Below are 22,390 nucleotides of genomic sequence, written 5' to 3'. Positions count from 1 at the left end.
CCCAGAGGGCAGTGCTGGGGTCTGGGGAGGGGTTGATGGGTCAGGGCTGGTACCTGGGACAAGGCTAGATCTGAGGCAAGCCTCAGGACTGAGGGTGGAGCTAGGGCTGATGGGGGGTGCAGTTCCAGGAGATGTGTATCTCCATATATACACACATCAGGGGGCTGAGGCTGGTACCTGGGCTCAGGAGGTGAGTGACCCTGCTTGTTCAGTCTGGGAATGGGGCTGGGGCCTGTGGGGCTTGGGGGACAGGCCTTGTTCAGTCTGGGAATGGGGCTGGGGCCTGTGGGGCTTGGGGGACAGGCCTTGTTCAGTCTGGGAATGGGGCTGGGGCCAGAGGCAATGGACAGTGTGTTGGGCAGTGGATGGGGGAGGACCCTGGGCTGGGGGGGACCCAGCACAGAGCTGGGGAACTATAGGGCAGTGCTTGTTGGACAGCTAGGCGTGCCCATGGGGTGAGGCCTAGAACCGAGCTAGGCCAGGCCCGCAGGCACTGTAGGAGCTAGCAGGGTGAGGACTGGCCCTGAAGCAGCTCTGGCCCTTTAAGAGGCCGCGCCCCACCTCCCCAATTTCCTGCAGCTGAAAATGCCAACTCACAGCGCGCGCTGCATGATGGGAGATTGCTAGTCGCCGAAACTACACTTCCCGGTATGCTGTGCGTGAGGGCGGTGCCCGGATAGTTTCTAAGTTGGATCTCCACTGCTGATTGGACAAAGATGGTGCCACTGTCCGCTTGGTGATGGGGCCGGGACGGGAGGCGGATGCTCTGAATCGATTGGTCCAACTGTGGATGACGAGCGGCCGGAGAATACTTGCGGCTTGTGACTGGCTCTTCCAGGTGCCAGCCGGGGCAGCGGCGGTGGCGGCGCAATGGGTGGTGCCAGAGGGGCGGGACTAGCTAGCGGACGGGGGGGCAGTGATTGGCTGCGAGAGGAGCCGGTGGGTGGCTGCGTCACGACGCCGCCAGCTGATGAGAGCCAGGAGCCGGTGAGTGCGGGTGGCTGGCTGGGCTAGGCGGGCCGGGCCGGGCTGGCCTGGCCTGGCCAGAGCAGCAGCGGACGCGGGGGCGGTGGAGGCGGCTCGGCCGGGGGCGCCGCTGCCGCTCGGGGCCGGCGCGCAGGTGGGCGATGCTGTCCCTGTTGGGGGGGTGCGGCCGGGCCTGGAGGGGTGTGGAGCCGGGCGGGGGTCTGCCCAGCCGGGCCGGGGGCGGTGGGGCTGCCGGGGGCCGCGGGCCGGACGCGGTTATGTAAGGGCGGCGGCTACTGCCCCGCCCCGTCTCTGCCAGTTGCAGTTTAGGGTTTCGGGGGGGGGAGCTGGAGGCGGGGGACTTGGAAACTTGCCGCCGCGCCGCCCTTCCCCGGACGGCCCCTCTCTGCCGGGCGCCCCGGGAAGGTGACCTTCCTGCGCGGCTCGGGCCTTGGATCTGGAGGCGGCGCGGCGGCCCGGGCCCCGCTGGGGGCTTCCCCCTGGCCCGAGCCCCCCCAGCCCTTCCGTAGGAGCGCGGCTGGGTCGGAGGCTGCTCGCCGCTTTGCTTCCCGGGCAGCCGCTGGGTGGGGCCGGTGGCGCGTTAGTCAGCAGCGCAGGTGGCGTATCCCGCCGGGCTTTGGCAGCCTGGGGCTCGTCCTGGCTCGGGTCAGCCTGTGCAGCTGTGGGCGGCGGGGGCTTGGCTCGTGCCCGGCCCCTCTCGCTGGGCGCTTCAGCCCCATGGCGCTGAGTGGAAGAGGAGACGGAACCTTTCCCTCCCCGTGCTGGTGAGGACTTGAGCCTTGATCCGAGCCAGAGATTTGGGTTGGGTCAGAGGTCGGGTGATTTCAAACAGCTCCCTGGCTTGGAGCCGCCTGGGAAAGCGCCCCTGGCAACAGGGCGCCCTGGAAGCCATGCTCGCTGTATGCCTCCGGCCAGTTAGGGTGTAATGGAGGCTGCTGGGTTCACACTCTTCTTGGCTTTCCTATTGCTGTATTTCTGGCTCTCCTAATCACTAATCTCGTGGGCTGCTGCCATCCCTTTAGCACTAGTGGCTGGTGGTGAAGGGGTGGCCCTGGGGAGAGGGCAGTGATTTCTCAAGGCTGGGTGCACTCTTAATATCTAGAGGGTGGGTTGGTCTCTAAGTGATCAGGAGAAAAGGGGGTGGGCAGTGAAGACCCAGTTCTTGGGGTGAAGTTTATTGTCACTAGGAGCCACCTGCTTCCCACACCCTTCCCAGAAGAGCTGTAATGGTCTCTTGTGGGAACCAACCGGAGAGAATGTGCTGGGGGTACTTCAGGGATTACCTTGCTGTAGAAGCCAATAGCAGGGACATCATGCAATCAGTCTCGTGCATTATTGGAGGCTGTGCTTTTTGTCACTAGATGATAGTGTCTCCAGGCTTTTTCCCTGGGGGAGTTTACCCTTTGCTTGATGGTTACAGGGACATGCCTCTGCCCATCAGGCCACGGTTGAGTTTTTGTGCCCCATGAAGCAGGACAGGGACAGAAGCACTGTATGGAGACACTATCTCTCTGCCTTCCTCTGTCTCCTACTTGCAGCCTGGCAGCTTCCCCATCTCAAGGACTCTGCTTTCGTCTGGAACCGGGGCATGGAGAAGGCCCTTTCCTTTCATGCTGATTCATGCATTCAAGCCCTGAGCTGGAAGAAAGGAGGGGGCGGAGCTCAGTCCTTGGAACAAAGTTCAGACATGAAGGGGCCGGCAGACGGGCTGGAATTTATACCATATGTACCAGGCATGAGTGGAATGTTTGGCATCTCAGCTGGGCCAGAGCAGCCTGTACAGAAGAGTTGGGCCCTCCTCTGTGATTACTGCATCTTTCAGGAGAGCTGTCTTGTGCTTTGGTGAGTGCTGGTGAAAGCCTTCCTTTGGAATAGGTGTTCCCATCCCTTCTGTGCTGCTGTATGTGTAGTCACAAACAGCAGCTGTGGTGGTGAATGGCCTGTGGCCTAGACGGGTGCTGTCATTGCAAGTGTGCAGATTTCCCTTGGGGTTCCTCTGCTGCTCCTTGAAATCCCAGGCCATTGGACTCAGGGTGTGGCCGGGGGTGGGGTGTGAGTGCCTTGTGCCAGAACACGGTACTCTGTTCACTCTGCTGCCCTTGCCCCAGGGACAACTTGAGAGTCTCTAGAAGGTCTTACACCATGTCCCCTTGAGTTACTGTCTGGGACCTGTTGGCGAAAGGGCACTGTCCTCTCTGTTCCCTTAGTCTGAGCCAGCACCTCGGATGCCCTAGTCACTTGATTACCTGTGATTGGTTCCTGGAAAAGGTCCATCCTCGGACAAGAACTGCTCATGAGACTGGCCCTGAACAGGAAGCTTGGGGGGAGGGGTTGTCCCCAAGGTAGCTAGTCTGCTGCACTGCTCAGAAGGTCAGAGCTCTTTCAGTTTGCCTGGTGGGGACCTAGCAGCTGGAGTGCTGGGTTTTGAAGTATCTCCCTTGGCAGGCTGAGCTGCTGTCATCAGTTGTGTGGGGGGAGGGAGAGTGGGTGTGGTGCACAGCTGGGGATTGCCTTAAACCTGCTGTGTGTCTAGGGATGCAGGCTGCTCCCTTAGTCAAGACACCATTCTCCTTTTGAGTCTTACTTTGATAGGACTCGTAATGGGACCTTGTCTCCTCTCATATGGATGAAACTGCCTTTGTTCTTGCACACTGCTAGTGTCCTCCCAGACAGTCGTCTTACACTTACTTTGTGCATCAGAGCAAATAAACCAGCTGGTTTGGCAGCAAGAGGAAAAGCTGGTGCCAAGTTTTGGGAGGTGTTGAGGTAACACCTGCCTCTGTGTTCAACTTGACCAGAAGCTCCCAGTGATTCTAGCTCTGGTGCTGGAGGAATTGGTAAAGCACAGATCCTCTGGTAGCAGTGCACCAGCCTCTGTTGGCTGCAATTTTAGGAATGGCTGGGGGAGAAGTGATTGGCTGCAATCTACTTCAGCTTTTGGTCTCATGTGAGACCCTGCTCAGCAAGGACCCTCTGTGCCAGGAGCAGGAGTGACATGGCAGTGAATGTTGGGAGGGGAGGAAGGATCTGTGTGGCAGGAAGCACCCAGCATTGCTGTCCATTGGCTTAAGAATTGGAGGTCTTGTTCCTGGCTGACTTGACTCCTAAAGTTTGAGTCCTGGCTCTGACTTGTTTGCTTCCTCTTCAGCTGCTGCTCCAGCGGCCTGCACTCCTGGCTAACTGGCAGCAGTTCTTCAGTGGCAAGCTTTATGTCCCTGTCTAGTAGCTAAAGCTGCCAGTTGAAGAACTGTTGAATGTAGCCACGCTCATCTCGTCACCTGGGCTTTGGCAGTCAAATGGGTGGATGCACTGGGAGAGCAGGATGGGTGAGTCATCAACTAATCTGGATTAACTGCTTCCTGGGCTGAGAGATGGCTGCTTTGCCAGACTATGAAGAGCCCTTCTTGTGTTCTGATTTTGAAGTTGTACTGAAACCAGAGCCCCTCTTCTCTGACTCTAAGAGAAGCTCTTGCCAATGGGTGCTCTGGACTGGTGGGTACAGGTAGAACATAAGGGGGAGTAAACATATCTCTACACTAATGTTGCAGGACTTGAACCTGACAACACAAAGACCTGTGAAAGAGTTCTAAACAATTGTCCTTGATGTGCAGAGGTCATATTTAAACCATTAAACATCTTGGAGTGGTGACAGTGTGAAGATCTCAGCTGGACTGGGAGTTCTTGCTTAGTTGGAGAGATGGGATGTGGCATCTTAACTGCTCTCCAGCTATGATGAGCAAGATCCTAATGTTAAAACTGCAGGGAAAGCTGCCACACCTCCGCCTTCTGTCGGAGAAGCAGAAGGGCTCAAGCCCAGATCTGACTTGCTTATTCCTTGCAGCCTTCACCTCACCAGCAGTTTGGACTTGTACTTTGCTTCCAGTCCCAGGAGGAGTACACGTCTGCTCCCTAGCAGAGCTGAACTGGCCCTGCATGACTTGGCAGGATGTCCTGGGGCAGGCCTCCATTAGACTGGCAACTTCTTGTGTTGTAGGAGGTGCTGGTCACACCCTGGGTTCCTAGCTGCTAAGGGGCAGGTGTGGGAGGCTTCCTTGGCCTGCATGGCTGAGGACAATTTGGTTTCTGTGGTCCATTCAGTCCTTGACCTCTACGACAGCTGCCAAGCGGGGGCCCCTTTCAGGCTCACTGCTTAAGGCTTTTCAGAGATGCTCCCCTGACCCACCCAGAATTGAGTTGACCCAGCTATGCTGTCCTGGTAAGGTAATGGGGGGTTGCTGGGCAGGAGTTAGCTGGGCTGGGAGGGGGCCACTACCAGCCCCTCTGATGCCTACTCCTGAGAGACCAGCCTCCACTGGGGTCCACAAATGAGAAGCGGCTGAAACTCGCTGCTGTGTAGTACTGAGGGGATGTGCCAGAGAGTGGGTGTCTGCTTTCCCTCAGGAGCCAGCACTGGGAGAAGAACAGCTGGGAGCTGCCCCTGTGCTTGTACTACAGGGCCCTGCAGGAGTGCAGCCCAGGGAGGAGAATGACAGCCTGTCATGTGTCCTGCGGCTAGACAGCCGCGCAAGCTGGGAGCGGTGAGTGTTCCCCATACAGCACCTGCCTGCTTGATTTGTGTAAGGGCCAGAAAGTGGCTAGATGCCCCTGTGTGTTACTGGGCTGTCACAGGGTGGATGATCTGTCATGGCTGCATGAGCAGAGCAGGAGCCTGGGGGGACTGATGCTGTAGTGGAGAATCCCTGTGCCTGGAGAACGGGCTGTGCTATAACCTCACCCTGCCTGCTGGGAAGGGAGCTCTGCTGTCTGCTCCCTGCCCTGCTCCCAGAGGGGAGGGAAACTGATCTGTGTTGTCCTGACCCAACAGCACCACTGCTATCTCAAGTGAGGGTGGAATGGTCTGCTACAAGAAGGCATTTGTATGTGTGTGCAGCAGTGGGCCCCTAGACTTTCTGCTCCAGAGCAAAGTGCCATCAGGCTGGGCCTGGAAGAAAACTCCCCACCCTAGTGATGCATGTCCTTTAGCATCCCTTCCCTTTCTCTGCCAGACCTAGCTCTGCTCAGGTTGGGGGCCAGGCATGGTGGCATACAGCAGCCACAGAAAGCTCCTGGGCTGGTCAGGGCCAAGTACAGGCTGCCACTCTTCTGAGGAAGGACCCTTGCCACAGGAGAGGCAGGTGGGAGGTGCCACTCACCAGCAGCTGTGATAGAATAGAGACCCACACTTTGCAATGGTCACAGCTCTCCCCAGAAGTGCCCTTGCAGGGGGCTAGAAAGTGCAGGCTTGGCGTGCTGGTGTCCCCTGGCCTTAGGAGCATGTGGGGTCCAAGGGGAGGAGGAGGCCCATTTAGAACCCTGCCCTCTGGCTGGACTGAGGTTTATCCAGGCTGTTTGTTTGAAAGGCCCATGAATTATGAAGATATTCACCAAGGCTGATGAGCACAGGGTTGAAAAGTGCTATGGGGCATCCACCCCCTGGGAAGAGAGATGGAGCCCCAGCACAGCCTTAAAACTGGTTAGCCTGGCATGCCATCTGCTGGGAGGCTGCAGCTTCATGAGTTGCCTGAAAAATGCCAAGGAGTTGTGAAGTGGTGATGCTTTGGCCTGTCCAGCCTGCCAGGTGCTGGCCCATGGCAGGGGGTTTAGTCCTGCAGTGCCTTCAGCAGTAACACAAGGCAAGTAGGAGGAAGCCAGGCTGTCTTGTGCTGGCTTGGGCTACTTCTCTGTCTGGGACCAGCATGGGCAGCAGAGCTGTTCTGTAAAAGGCACTGTTCCAGGCATCTCAGTGCCTACTTACATTTATGCAAAACCTCCTGGTGGCCATCTGTGACAAACTCCTCCAAGCCCTTCTCAGCTGGGTTGGGGTGGGAGCTTGTTGGCCAGAGATGGGTGCATTTGGCTTGTGGGTTTTTTAAGGCAGTGTTGGGTGGGGGAGACTTTCTGCCTTTGCTCCACAGTCCTGTCTCCCCGCCTGTGGGTTGGCTTTTGTGTACTGCGAGGTCAGACAGGAAGTGGGCTTCTGCACAGCATTGAGCATATTCTGGAGTTTGGTTGCAGAGGAGGGTGTGATACAAAATGCTTCTACCTCTTTCAATGCAGCTGTTTCTCTGTATGGAGCCACCTAAGCAGCTCTAGCCCCAGGGGCCACCCTTCCAGCTCTGCTTCTACTTCATCTCCATGAGTGCTGCCTTGGGAAGGGGCCTCTGTGGACAGCTCTTGACGTGTCTGGGGCTGATGTGAATAAGGTGCCACAGATCATGTAGCTCTAAAGAATGGGACAAGTCCATCTCCTGTCCATTGCCTCTGCGGATAGCCCCTCTTCCTGCCGTGTAGTTTAGCACAGTTAAGTCTTACTGTTTTTAGTTCTCCCCGCCCCCATCCTGCAGGAGTCCAGTGTGCTGTGCAAACTACACAACTCCTCTTCCCACAGCTAGACTGCACCTGTGGCTGAAGAGGAACACAACTGCTATCAGCACTGAGACAGCCTAAACCAGGGAGTGCAGAATGCTCTATCCAATTAAAGCCAGGGTGACTTCAGGCTAGCAACATGCAGTTACTCAAATAGGAGTTGAACCAGCTCAGGGGGGTTGACCCTACTCTGCAAACTGATCACTACTGAGCCAGTACCTTAAATTGCTGGTAGAAAGTACCATATTCCAACCAGGTTATGTGTGGGAAGTTCTGTAACAGCTCTGGGCCACTGAACGCTTCCTGTGTCAGCTGCCTGTTCCTGTGAAGTCTCCTGCGCACTGAGATCTGTTCATGATCCCGGCTGGGGGAGAGCGCACATCACAGCGGAGGAGGGCTGGCACCTATTGCTGGAGGTAGGAAACACAGAGGAGTGTAATGGGCTATTGGAGGTTCTCAAGCTATGCTAATGGGCAGGCCTTGGCCTAGGAAACAGTTAACTTGCAGGGGAGGTGCAGCACTAGTGATCATGCAGTAGCCTTTGCCTGAGGCTACAGCTCCCCTTGCTGGAGAAAAGTGGCCTCAGGCTGCTTGGCTGTCACATGGCTAATCTCCATGAAACTTGTTGTGGGGGTATTTTTCTACAGAGCTTTCGGACTGTATTACAAGTTGTCATGTGCAAGCCCTGCAGGGTAGGGGATAGGAGTTCCCTTGGTTTGCTCAGACCTGACTCTGACATCCATGTTCCAGGGCTGCTGTTCTTCCTCCCCACCCCTTGAACCCAGTTGGTCTGGAAGAGGACAGGTTGCAGAATTGCCTTTTCCAGAGGAGAGAACAAGTTCTACCTGGTTAATCCAGCACTTCCCCCTCCCCCTCATAATAACTTTCTCAATAGGTGCCCACCTAGCAAAGGAAGGGGGGGTGAATGCAGACATGAAAGGCTCCTGCTCAGTTCCATGCTGTTTTTTATTTCTCCTAAGCTTGAGGCTTAGGGGTCTGGGAAATGCTCCGGGCTGTGTGGGAGTCACTGAGCCTGAGGCTGCATCAAGGGAGGCTTTGCTTCATCCAGGTGGTATGAGAGGACCTACAACATGAGAGGGTGCTCTGGCCCAGGCAAGGGCTTGTGTTGATGGGGCAGTAGTAAATACAGGGGGCACAGGGCAACTGAGTATTCATGGGGCCTCTGCCTTTGAGATGTCTGCCAGAGAACATGACCTCTGCAACCAGGGAGATCATGGGGTCAAAGTTCAGGCTGGCCCCTGCAAGCACATGGTCATCCCTGTAAGAGAACCTTCAGCCAACATGGGAGCCTCTTGGCCACATGCCAGCAGGAGTGGGGGCTGTAGCCTCCTGGGCCAGGCTTATATAGGGAGCTCTGAGCTGGGCAGGAGTCAGTACCCCCTCCCACTTCCACATGCAGTGTCAATGTAGCGTAGCCCTGGGTGAAGCATGGGTCTGTTAGTGTGAACAGTGCCCATGGGGAGCAGGCACCAAGTGAGAAGGAATTAGAGAACAGATGCTGTCCCTCTTCCTACCTCTTCCCTCTCTCTCCAAAACCTGAGCCCCTACAACCTCAAAAGGAAGCTTCTCTAAACTAGGCAGGCTGCTGAAAGATCTGCCAGTCTTCCGTGGTGCCTGTTCCCTGTCCATGCATGCCCCTGGCATGATGCAGGAGCTGGGTGTGGAGTAGGCTCTGCATTACAGCCAAGCACCAGCCCCAAAGGGTGCATGCCCCATGCTCAGCCTTGCTGTGTTCTGTGCAGGCAGGGTCTGTTCTTGGCTGATGCATTGCTTGCACCTGGCTCTGACTTGCCAATAGTTTTGAGCCAGCTTGGTCACAGATTTACTCACTTGATGTAAAAGACCAATAACTCCATCTGCTCCAGATTTCCCTTCACAACAGTGTCTGTGTAGCCATTCCTGTAGCCTGCAGAGAAGATGCAGTGAGGCCTAGGCAGCTGCCACCATGCTCCCTAAGTTCACTGACTAGATAACTGGCAGGCATGTGGGGGGGGGCAGCTCAGGAGACCACTGGCAGGACCTTGTGACTGAATGTTGCATGTAGTAAGGGCTGTGGCTGTGGCCAAGGAGACAGGCTGACTTGTGCCCAGGGCCCTGGAGATGTGACCTCTGACTTTAGTGTCCTGGGCTACAATCTGATGCTGCATTTTCTGGTGTCGGATGTAGCGCTCCCAAATTAACGTGGCTGGGCAGGAGGCACACTGGAGAATAGGTCCCTGGTCTGCCTAGGGCCTTAAGACTTTTCTGCTCCCCTCTTACCTGCATTGTGGACGCTGTTTCCAAGCAGCGAGGTCCAAAAGGAAGGAGCAGTGCGCAGTGCCTTCCACTACTTCAGTGTGTTTAAAGCAGCAGCACGACCTGCAAGGAGCCAGAACCCACCCGCCCAGGGGAGACTTAAAACTTGAGGTATCATCTTGTTCCAGCCCTGGCTTGAAGGGAAGTGAGATACTGCTGTCAGTGTCTGACTCAGAGTGGTAACTGGGTTGGCTGGAGCAGCTGCTCCCCTCTGTGTATATGACCCCCTTTCCCTCCCTGCACTACATGTTGGCAGTGGGGATGTCAGCATCACTGGGGCTGCTTCAGTGTGTGTCCTGAAGCTCATTGGCCCGCCTACAGCACAGCCTTGCGGCCTGGAGTGGCCACTGCTCCAGTCTGGCTTTCCAGCTGTGTCAAGAAGGGGTGGCAGCTGGTGCTGTAGCTGCTGCAGCCTCTCACCGTGGGCCTGTGCTACCTGCCAGTGACAGATGCTGGCAGTTGTCCCACTGAAGGGTGCTGCAGGAAATGAGGTCACATCTTCAGCAACAAAGACTCTGGAGACATTAGTCTGCATGAACTAAGAGGGGAGAAGGGCTGTGATTAGTGAACTCTCATGAGCAGCGCCTTAACTGCAATGTGTGCAGCCCTAGCAGCTTATGCACCAAATCCACCAGGATGGCACCTCCGTGCTCCAAAGCAATTGGAGTCCTTCAGGAAGCCTGAGTTGGGGGTGACACCTTTGGGGAAAGAGGAGGAAACCTGCAACTCGGGCTCTGTGCAGGGAGCTGCAGCAACACTGAACAAAGTAAGCTCACGGTTGCTGGTCCCTAGGAGTCGTCAGGAGGGAGCTGTTATGTATTGTTCCCTACAGCATGGACTGGAGTCATAGTGCAGTAAGAACAAACGGTAGCATCGGGGGGTGGGGAGAGCTAGTGAGGCCGGCAGGAGGGAACAGGCTGGGGCCCCTGGAGCTTGAAGAGTAGCTCTAAGCAGGAGACCATCTCAGTGACAGGTTTGGGAATGGGCTTCCTGAAGCAGCAGTACAGGAAGGGAGACAGGCACTCAGGCCACAAACACATGCTCAGGGCTGGGGCCTGCTTTGGGCTGGAGTAGAGGGTATAATTGCTCCCTGGGGAGTTAACCTGGGCAGGTGAGCCAGCCTGGCTCTGGCTTTCAAATGGCAGAATTGCTTTGGTTTTAGCTAGGAGTGGGGAAGCAGCACTGATACTGAGGGTGTCTACACAAAGCAAAGGGGAATTGTTTTGTCTGTTACCTGTTCCCACCACCACCACCACGTCTGCAGGCAGCATCTCTCTACTGGCCAAAACAGCCTCTGTAACCTAGGAAGGAAGTATTACCAGTCATTGAGATGCTGCCTCAGAACGTCCTCCACCAGAGCTACACCCAGCCTTAGCCTTGCCCTTGCTATGGTGCTTTGCTTCCCCAGATAGCCTCATTTGTGTTTGTGGGCCGGGGCCTCTGTGCCTAGTGGCAGAGGACAGGGGACAGGAAGCTAGTGCTGGTGTGTGAGATGCAAGTGTGGTGTTTAGTGCTGGGGGCTGTGGGACGAGTGCACGGCACGGGGGATGGGACAAGCCCAGCTTGGAAGCACACTTGAAACAGTCCATGTGCCTGGCTGGTGTTAGGGATTTGCTCACTTGCCTGTTCTGGCCTCGCAGCTCAGAGATTTCAGCTTTCATGTAGAATTTCATTCCTTTATTCAGCAACATCTGAAACAAAGAAGAGGAATTACCCTGGCCCAAAGTGGGTCTTGTCACTCTTCTAACCCTGATTGAATTTGACAGTTACATGTCCACCCCTTCCAGGAAGGTAGGTGTTGAGCTAAGGCACAAATCCACTGCCTCAGCAGGTCCTGGAGCTGAGTGAGAGTGAGTGCATCTCCTGCGGAGGGCCATGCACCCCCACCCCACCCCTTTCTGGACTCTGATAGGTGAGCCCTAGCACCTGTGGTGGGACTAACAGCTTGGGCGAGATGTCAGCCTGAGGCTCACAAACGGGCCAGAAAGGAAGGGATGAGAAGAGACGAGCCTTGCTGCAGGTGGAGCAGCCCATGCACATGCTGCAGCTGTCCAGGGTGGTGGTGGGCAGGCAGGGAGGGGGAGGTGTGTCTAAGGCCCAGTGTGGGCAGGAGGGCTGGGTTCCCTGCATGCTGTGCACTGTACCTTCATGGTAATGCTGCCAACCTGAGGCCCCAGTGCTGCCTGGAAGGGGCACTCCTCTCTCCCCACCACACAGACGGAACTGGCTTTGTCTAAAAGAGAGGCAGCCACCTCCATCCCTGCATACAATGGGCACAGGTGCATGCACTTCACACCCCCAGCTTTCTTCCTAGAAATAGGGCTGAAGCTGAAAGCTTTTATGCAGAGGGCTGGGAAGCACCTCAGCGATGCTGCCCCCAATGGCTGCTTTTATACAGCCTGAGGCTCAGCACCTCTGTAGTTTCTAGGCTCCTGCATCAGGGGGAGCCTCTGTAGCTTGTCTTTGACTAGCGAGGAGGAGCAGGTGAAACCTGACGGGAAGGACCCTTGTGGAAGTTCCAGAGTGCCTGCCTGTAACACCTGTTCCCACTGTCTCGGATTCCCCAGAGATCCAACTGCAGGCAGGGCAAACCCTCCTCCATCCCCCAGGGCACCTTGCCAGCTGCATGTCAGGCCTGTCCCTCCCCAGGACACAGCAGCCTGTCCCTGTTCTTGTAGGTGGTGCTGAACATGGCAGCCTGGGCCCTGAAAGAGGATGTGACGCCACCATGAAGTAAATCCCGTTTTTCCAGGGCCAAGTGCTGTTTGTAGTTCTTAGCACTTCCGATGGGGCAGCCCTGGGGAGTAATGTGCAGCCCAGAGTAGCAGGAGCAGCTACCCCCTCCATGCCCCTGAGCAGCACCTGGCAAGGAGCCAGGGGTTAATGAGGGCATGCTGTGTGGCCTGGCCCCACCCCTGTTCCACAATGCTGCATGCAGGGAGGCAGCCACCACACTGCTCATACCAATGAATGAAGCGCCTACAATCACCACCCACTTGCCAGCTGCTAGCCAGAGAATCCTGTTCGCATCCTCTGGGGTCTGCAGGGAACACAGGGGCTCCAGATCAGAGCCAGGGCACCAGAGCTGCCTGGGGCTGTGTGGGAGGAGACTAGTTATGGCTGCAGCAGTGCAGTGAGGCACCGAGAGTCGCAGGGAGCTGAGCTCGCTGGCGATCGAAGTCCTCTGAACTCGTCCCCACTCGGGATTTCCCTGCTGGCATGGCTGCCTGGCTTTCCCACCTGCTGCCGGTTGCGATGAGAAGCTGGTCATATTGCTGGACAGCCCCATCCTGGAACTGAACGGTCTGCCCCGCGTGTCCACGCACACCACCTGCAGCAAGGGAAGGCATGGGGCAGCACGCTGCTCGTTCCTCCATTTTGCAGCCTGGCTCAGCCCCTGCAGCGCATAGCCACGCAGGCGCCTCGTGCTGCCAGCCCCAGCTATGCCGTGCACCCTGGCACAAGGTGGGGCAGTGCTGTGGTTCCCAGCTTGGAGCCAAGCCCCTGCAAAGTCCCATTGCACCAAAGTCCCCTTCTAAAGTCCTCCACCCCCAGTGACTGCTCCCAGTCTGTGCTGCTCACCCACCTGTACCAAAGCAGCCAAACCCATCCAGCAGTGCGCAGGAGGTAACCTTGACTTTGGTGTGTGACTCCAGGCAGCCTGGCTAATGACCCCTTCTAGAGGAGGACTACCCTATTTGGCAGCCAAGGTCCCACCACTCCCAGGCCAGTGTTCGTGACAAGGACTAATAAGGGTGAGCTGGTGCTGCTGCTGCTGTTGCGTCACCTCTTTCTCAGTCCAGACATCTATGCCGTGAGCCTCAGAGAAGTCCTGTTGCCTCAGGTAAATGCTCTCCAACCTCTTATCCAGTGCCTGGAAGTAAAGCAACAGGAATTGGAAGCAGCTCCACAAAGCCAATCCCATGGTGCAAGAGGTTAACAGCATGTGAGCTGTAGCCTGCATCTGGCATTTCCTCATGGGGAATGTTCACAATGGGCAATCTGTTTTCTATTGGTAAAGCAAAGTGCCCCTCCCACCCAAGCCAACCCTTGGCAAAGTGCCCTTCCCCCAAAGCCAACCATGCGTCTAGTACAGAGATTCCCAACCTATGAGTCCAGCCCCAAACATGGGTCACCAGCTGGGCAGTTCACGAAGCCATTTGCAGTTTCTTAACACCGCTGCCTCAGGCAGATCTCTATCAATAGAGAGAGCTGCTGCAAAGGGCAGCTATCTTTGTCACTAGCAATTATCTTATGCCTCAGTGCTGAAAGCTTAGCACTTGAGTTAATGGGTTTTTAATGACTGTTACCTACTGGGAGCAGGAGGGCTGGAGGAGCGGTGGCCCAGCCTAGCAGCCCCAGTGAAGAGGCTGTGGGAGGAGGGGGAGTGTCTAAGGCTGGGGCCGTTTAGGGCTGTGGGTGGTGTGGGGCTGCAGATGGGGGTCTAAGGCTAGGGGCAATTTGAGGATGCAGGTGGGTCTAAGGCTGGGGGTGGGTGATGGTGGCGGCTTGGGGCTATTTTGTGTTCAGCCCCAGAACATTTAAAAAGTTGCTGTGTGGTCCCCAGTGAAAAATGTTGGACACTCCTGCCCTATGGATTACAAAGACTGCTTCCATGTCTTTGATATTTGTAGTGATCCCAGACAAGCCACTTAATTTTTACCCCTGCTCCTCCCTTCCCCTCTTTTGCCCCCCCATGTAGCTGATTTCTCAGTTTTCATTTTTTGTTTGTGACTCTGCCCCCCCACGCCCCTCCAGCCTCAGAGTTTGGGGTTTAAGCTGGGGGTAGGGGGGAGTGGTTTGAGGATGAGTCTTTCCCCCACGACAACTCAAGATTATTTATTATAGTTATACTTAAATAGTGTTATTTTATTAATACATTTTTCTCTTTATGGAATAACTATTAATATGTAAACACGAGGGGGCACAGTTTTATTTGCTTGCCTCAGGTGCAATATTAGTTAGTTACAGCACTGTCCCCCCGCACCCGTTTTTGAATTGCTGGGGGTCACCAAGTCTTCCTGAATTGTCAAAATGGTTCCCCATCTGGAAAAGTTCAGGAACTGCTGGTCTAGGAAGAGGAGCTGCAGGGCAGGGAGGTAAGATCACTGGGTCATAGAGTGCAGCCCGGAGCAGCAGGAGGCACTGTAGGGAAGCAATCGGGGCATGTGGTGAACAAGGTAACCTTCCTACAGCCACGCTCTACTCACAGCTCTAGGTTACTGACAACTGGAGCTGTGACTGAGGTTCCCTGGCTGAAGCTTTCACTAATTCCTCTTCTTACTCCCCTCAGCACATCCCCTGCACCACAGTTCTCACACGACGCACTGCCCAGTCACAAACCTTGCTTAGCTGGGTCCTGTCGTATGGCACATGCTTTTCTTTGGGTTACCATCATGATCCTGCCAGTAAAGCCTTCCTGACAAAGCGTTTCTGCACAGACCAGTGCAGCTGCACCTGGGAGAGAGACATAAGCATCACCCATCCTGGCACACCTCACCTGTCACGCTGCAGGAAAGTGCCACTGACACACCTGGAGAAGAGCCCAGCCAGGGCCTGGAGGGCTGACACAGATGCTACATGACCAAGGTGCTTGTGTTCAGACCTTGCCTACTGACACAGACCTCCACCCAGGAGCACCACTGTGTGCTCATTGCTCCTGCATCACTTGCTCATGGCCTTCAGCCCCTTTCAAGATCCTGGCAGGGAGAAGAGAGGAAAGCATTCAAACAAGGGAACTTGGTCGGTCCCTGGGTCACCCTTGAGGTGCAACTCAGTGAGAGCAGGGAGGTCAGTACCTTCTTTTTTGCAGTAATAATACCTTCCCGTCTTCCACTCGCACCTGCCAAGACCAGAGCATAGTGGGGTTTCAGTGCAGAGACGACAGCAGAGGCTGCTGGGAATCTATTCAGGAGTTTTTGCTTGGGAGGGTGTGTTGCTGGGAGGAGCTGGTGGCTACCAGAGCCTGTGTTACTCTGGGGCCAGGTGGCACTGTGCAGGAGGAGGGGCTTTGAAGGAGGGCTGCTCTTCAGCAATGCATAATGAAGGTGTGAAACTAATAAGGCAGCCTAATGCCAGGGCCTTCAGCCTAAGCAGTCTCCCAAAGGCAATAAACGTGATCAGCCCCAAATGAAAATGGAAGTGCTGGACAGTCTCGCATTTCACGCTTCTGAGGAGCAAATAGAGCTAGTGGCCCTCTTCTGGAGGTGGGTTTGGATTTGGACTGTTCTAGCCAGCTGATCCCCAGGCCCACAGAGCGCAGTGCTCTACCTGCCAGGCTTGAGGTGACTTTTGGGCACCTTACAGAGGCACTGCTGGTGCTTACAGAACCATGATGTGCTTTGTCTTCAGCCCAGCAGCTCTGAGAACTATGCAAATTGATCTTCCTTTCCAAAGCACTGCTAGTCAGTGTGGGGCAAGGGGTCTGACATGGCTTTGGCAAAGGCCTTAGGCCCTAAAGAGCTAACTGGGCCTGGCAATTGTTCAGCAGGACCCACTTTGGAAAGCGGAGGCCAGGCAGAAAGTTCTGCCATGCTTCTCAAGTGACAGAACAAACTGTTGAAAGTGGCAGCTCCTCAAATGGCTGAGACAAAAAGGGGAGAAGCAGATTCCGGGCAGCCGAGACAGGCTGGGCTGTGCAATGGAAAGTAACAAGGATCCATTCACCTTTAAGCAGGGCAGACAGTCCAGCGTCGGGTACTCCTCAATGTCTCCTGATCGGATATCGAAGCAGGCACCATGCCAGGGACAGTGCAGTCTATTTTCCACCAAGACTCCTGCAAGTCGCACACCAAGGCAAGGGCTGTTCACTGCCTAGAACAGAACTGGCTGTCTGGTCTCCTGGCATCTATTCCCTGCTTGGACTGTGATGTGTGGAGGTGAGGTGTGTACTACTACAAATGGGGCTCAGGGTTCTTGCCGCCCCCCCGTGTGCTGCAAAGCAGAGCCAGGTTGTTCTTCGCTGTCCTTGAGACGTACCATCCAGCTGAGATTGTCTGGGGAATCCTAGGTATGATTTAGGAATTCTGGTGGATATTAGGGATGCTACATATATCTAGGCTAAACTGCAAACCCCCTTTGGTCTGCAAGGCTCTGCTGTCTTTCTACCTCCATTTGGGGCTGAAAGTTCCAGAGATGTTGACAGAGGACTAACAAGGGTGGGTTGTTATTGTTCAGTTTCTAGCCAAGTGGTGTCCCCATCGCTCAGTGAGCTGGCTGCTGCCCAAAAGAACCAGTTTACCTGGTGGGCTGGTAATCAGGTAGCTGATCACCTGTGGGGAGGATGGAATTCCAGCTGCTTGGAAACTAGATGATAAAGGGGAGTGAAAGTTCTACCAGGAGGGGCCTCTGACAGGGCATTTCCAGGTGCAGGAAGTCACCATTTGTAGGATGAAGCAGAGAGCGAGCGTGCTCTGGAGGGGATGCCTTGTGCAGGAAGGAATGAAGAGAGAATGCCCAATTCGCAAAGCATGCTTGAGAGTGGTGAGCAAACTGAGGCAGGATATGGCAGGCTGGGGTCACTATTTCACCTATGAAAGAGTGAAGGGATTGTATTGAAAAATCCCTGTGCAAGCGGTGTCTGACCCCGTAGGCATCTCCAGAAAGGTAAGCTGTGAATTGCTCCCACCCCCCCAGCTCCTACCCTGTGGGGCTCCATCAGTGGCCCTAGGTGACTAAGTGTAATGGAGTGGGGGGAGTGCATGTGTGAGTCAGGCTGGATGTCCGAGGCAAGCAGCAGTTCCCAGTGGCTAAGGATGACCCTGGGGCTACAACTGGCAGGTGACACCTCTGCCTGAACAAAGAGCAGGGAGGAGCTGAGCTGGGTTTTGAATCGGGGTCGGCAGTTAGAGGCTAGGAAAAGGGAGAGCTGGAAGGCAGCCAGCCTGAGGAGGGGGAAAGCTACACCCCAGAGGGGCACCCCTCGGGGTCTTCCCCCCAGGACAGGTTGGAAGGACTGTCTCTGGCTGCTGTGCTGTCGCTTCTGTGAGAAACTGGGCTTCTGTTGTCTAATAAACCTTCTGTTGTACCTGCTGAGTGAGAGTCACTCCTGCCAGCGGATGGGGTGCAGTGCAGGGGGACCCCTGAACCCCATCACACTGGTGTCAGGAGTGGGATGCACTGCACCCACGGATGAGCTCCCAGCAGTGGCTGACTGAGCGCAAGAGAAGGAAGGAGTCTCACCAGAGCCAGAGGGGGAACAGAGCCATTCCTGCAGCTGCTGCTGGTGAGTGGATACCCCGGGAGATAGCGGGGAGATGGATTATACCCGACTCCTGAAGGCAGAGCTAGCGGGGCTGTGCAGAGAGAGGGGCCTGACCGTGGGGAAGGCGACCAAGGCCCAGCTGATTGCACAGCTGGAAGAGAATGACCGATCTGGGGGGGCAGAGCCTGTCCCGGCAGAAAGTGGCTGGTCAGCCTCGGGAAGCGTTTCGGATTCTCCGACAGGAGCAGGGGCTCGACGCCGTCAGACAGACGCGGTGCCCGCCAGGTCGCGCTCAGCTAGCGGTGGTCCATCGCGGGCAGAGTCCCCCACCGCAGAGCTGCGACGGCTGGAACTCGAGGTGAAATTAAAGGAACACGAGCGCCAGGAACGGCAGAGGGAACACGAGCGCCAGGAACAGCAGAGGGAACACGAGCGCCAGGAACGGGAAAGAGAGTGTGAGCACGGGCGCCGGCTACAAGAGAGACAGCGGGAGGAGAAAGAACGAGAACGGAAGGAGAGAGAGCGAGAGCGGGAGCATGAGCGAACCATGGCAGAGGCGAGACGCCAAGAGGCCCCAGCTGCAGTAAGCGGGGAGAGGGCCAGACGGATCGGGGTGGCCAGTCACTTGGAGACACGTGTGCTGGCCCAGTGTCAGGACGCAGGGGACATGGACGAGTTCCTTACCGCCTTTGAGCGAGCCTGTGAGTTGCATGAGGTTCCCCCAGATGAGTGGCTCCGGCACCTCACCCCCTTGCTGGGCCAGAAGGCCGCAGCGGTGCTCAGCCAGCTGGTGGGGCTGCAGCCTGGGGACTATGAACGGTTCAAACAGGCCCTGCTGCATAAGTTCGGGCTGACCCCGGAGATGTACAAAAAGAAGTTCCAGGAGGCGCAGAAGAGGCCAGAGGAAACCCATGTAGATACAACCGCCCGCCTGAAGCAATACTACCAGAAGTGGGCGTTCGGAATGGGAGTCCAGTCCGTGAAGGACCTGATCGAGCTGGCGGTCGTGGAGCGATTCTACGAGATGTGTGCACCTGACCTGAGGGTGTGGCTCGTGGACCGGAAGCTGGGGGACTCACACGATGCAGGGAAACTGGCAGATGACTTCACAAACAGCCGGGCCAGGTTTGAAAGTGAGCCCCACAAAGAGAGGGAGTTTCGGAGAGACCGAGAATCTCAGAGAGACCGGTCCCTAACTGTACGACAGAGGGGACCACCTCTTGGGCAGGCCCAGGAAAGAGGGGCCAGCCACCCACCCCTCAGAGAGCCAAACAGAGCCCGGACAGAGCAGCCGGCCCGAGGGACACAACAAGACCCAGGCTGTTATCGCTGTGGGCGAAAGGGGCATAGAGCAGCCCAGTGCCCCAGGCTCCCAGACAGGTTGAGCAGGCCGGGGGGTCATGGAGTCAACTGGGTGGGGTCCCAGAAGCCAGAGGGGCTGGCGGCCAAGGCGGGTGGTGCTGACAATGGGCACTCGGATTGGGCCGAGTCCGCCCCACAGACCAGCTCCTCAGGGGGACCAAATGCTCAGAGGTCAGTTTACAGAGTGGGGGCGGCACTACCTCTGTGGAGCAAGTGTCTCAAACACCTTGAAGTAGATGGGAAAAAGGTCACGGGGTTCTGGGACACAGGCGCTGACATGACGCTGGCCTGACCCGGGGTGGTGGCACCGGGCTGCATGATACCCGATTCCCACCTGACGATAACAGGAATTGATGGGACCCCTTTCAAGGTGCCCATGGCGAGGGTGCACCTGAAATGGGGGAAGAAGGAAGGCCCCAAGGAGGTGGGCGTGCACAGCCAGTTGCCGGCGGATGCACTGATGGGGGCTGACCTGGAGAACTGGCAAGGTGAACGCCCTCGTGCCCTGGTCCTGACCCGTAGCCAAAGAAAACGAGGGGTGCGCTCCCCAGATTCAGGGGTACAGGCCCAGCCAAAGTCACAGGAGCCACAGGGGCCAACCCTGAGAGAAAGGGGGCCCCCAAAAACCAGATCTCACAGGCCAGGGGTGCTGGAGCCAGGCAGGGATGGGGGAGTAGCATCCGCCCCTGCCCCAGCGGAAGAATTCCAGGCAGAGCAGCAGAGAGACCCCTCCTTGCAGAAGCTGAGGGAACTGGCCAGTCTCAGCCCAGCTCCACAGCTGGGGGAGGGCTGCAGGCAGAGATTCCTGTGGGAAAAAGGATTCCTGTACCGGGAGTGGGCTCCCAGATGCAAAGCGGAGCCATGGAAGGTCCAGAGGCAACTGGTGGTCCCCCAAAAGTACCGGCGCAGGTTGCTGTACCTAGCCCATGATGTCCCGCTCGCAGGACACCAGGGGATCCACCGCACCAGGAGAAGGTTGTTACAGAACTATTTCTGGCCAGGGATCTTTGCAGCTGTCCGTCTGTATTGCCTGTCCTGCGATCCCTGCCAGAGGGTGGGGAAGGCCCGGGACAAGGGGAAAGCTGCCCTGAGGCCACTGCCCATCATAGAGGAGCCTTTCCAGAAAGTGGCTATAGACATAGTGGGCCCCTTCAGCAAGGCAACGCGTTTGGGGAAGAAATATATTTTGGTAGTGGTAGATTTTGCCACGCAATACCCAGAAGCTGTGGCCTTGACCTCTATCGACGCTGACACCGTGGCGCATGCACTGCTGTCCATTTTCAGCAGAGTGGGGTTCCCCAAGGAGGTCCTCACAGATCAGGGGTCCAACTTCATGTCGGCCCTACTGCAAAGCTTGTGGGACAAGTGTGGGGTCCGGCACACCTGGGCCACAGCCTACCACCCGCAGACCAATGGGCTGGTGGAGAGGTTCAATGGGACTCTGAAGCAGATGCTGAGAACCTTCATGAATCAATACCCCCATGACTGGGACAAGTACTTACCCCACCTGCTGTTTGCATACAGGGAGGTGCCCCAGGAATCCACGGGGTTCTCCCCGTTTGAGCTGCTGTACGGAAGGAGGGTACGGGGACCCTTGGACTTGCTCAGAGAAGAGTGGGAGGGGACGGCCTCTCCTGAAGGGGAGTCAGTGGTACAGTATGTACTGACCTTCCGGGAAAAACTCACCGAGCTCATGGGCCTGGCCAGGGAGAACCTCTCCATGGCCCAAAGGAAGCAAAAGGTCTGGTATGACCGTAACGCCAGGGCCCGAGCCTATGCCACTGGGGATCAAGTGATGGTCCTTGTACCTGTGCAGCGGAACAAGCTGCAAGCGGCCTGGGATGGGCCCTTCAAGGTTGTCAAACAGCTAAATGATGTGAATTATGTGGTGGAACTGTCGAACCGGGCCCACAGCCACCGGGTCTATCATGTGAACATGATGAAACCTTACTGGGACAGACAGAACTTGGTGCTGGCCATGTGCAGACACTGGGAGGGGCAGGGGGATGATCCCTTGGTGGATTTACTCACAAGGACTGGAGCCGGCTCCTTGCTGGAGTCTAGTCCCCTCTCAGACCAGCTGACCCCTGCCCAGCAGATGGAGATCAAGGAGGTGCTGCATTCGCATCAACAGCTGTTCTCGGACAGACCCGGACGCACTGACCTGGCTGTCCACTGAATAGAGACAGGCACCCACGCCCCTATCAAGTGTGTGCCATTCAGAGCCACAGGGAGGACGGCTCAGGACATAGAGGGGGAGGTTGAAGACATGCTGGCTCTGGGGGTGATCCAACCCTCGTCCAGCCCCTGGGCCTCGCCTGTGGTGTTAGTCCCTAAAAAAGATGGGTCTGTTCGGTTTTGTGTGGACTATCGCAAGCTTAACGCCATCACTGTATCGGACGCCTACCCCATGCCCAGGCCTGATGACCTTTTAGACAAGCTGGGGGGAGCCCGTTACCTCACCACCATAGACCTCACCAAGGGGTACTGGCAAGTGCCATTAGACGATGATGCCCGGCTCAAGTCGGCTTTCGTCGCCCCTGTGGGGCTCTACGAGTTCCTGGTCCTGCCCTTTGGCCTCAAGGGGGCACCCGCTACCTTCCAGCGTCTGGTGGACCAGCTACTGAAAGGGATGGAGAGCTTTGCCCTGGCTTACATGGACGACATTTGCATCTTCAGCCAGACGTGGGAGGACCATGTGTCCCAGGTCAAGCAGGTGCTGGACCGACTCCAGAAGGCTGGTCTGACTATCAAGGCAGGGAAGTGCAAGGTGGGGATGGCTGAGGTGACCTACCTGGGCCACAAGGTGGGCAGCGGCTGCTTAAAGCCAGAGCCAGCTAAAGTGGAGGCTGTCAGAGATTGGCCTACACCCCAGACTAAGAAGCAGGTCCAGGCCTTCATTGGGATGGCGGGGTACTACCGGAGGTTTGTGCCCCACTTTAGCTCCATCGCAGCCCCCCTCACGGAGCTTGGTAAAAAGGGAAAGCCTGACAAGGTGGTCTGGACCGAGCAGTGCCAAGAGGCCCTCTGCGCGCTGAAGGAGGCTCTGGTCAGGGCCCCAGTGCTGGCAAATCCAGACTTCAACAAGCCCTTCCTGGTGTTCACCGATGCCTCAGACGTGGGGCTGGGGGCGGTGCTAATGCAAGTGAATGACAA

The 22,390-nt window shown here is 56.5% G+C and overlaps 1 pseudogene; it reads right to left on the bottom strand.

Annotated features, from left to right (window-relative positions):
• Positions 1 to 1,292: 1,292 nt before the first annotated feature.
• Positions 1,293 to 16,782, bottom strand: LOC142023294 (apoptosis-inducing factor 3-like; annotated as a pseudogene).
• Between the last annotated feature and the right edge of the window lie 5,608 nt (positions 16,783 to 22,390).

This window comes from Carettochelys insculpta, chromosome 19, assembly GCF_033958435.1.
Source record: "Carettochelys insculpta isolate YL-2023 chromosome 19, ASM3395843v1, whole genome shotgun sequence".
In the NCBI taxonomy this organism is placed as follows: Eukaryota; Metazoa; Chordata; order Testudines; family Carettochelyidae; genus Carettochelys; species Carettochelys insculpta.
Note: the sequence above shows the minus strand (reverse complement) of the source record. Positions and strands in the feature narration are given on the sequence as shown.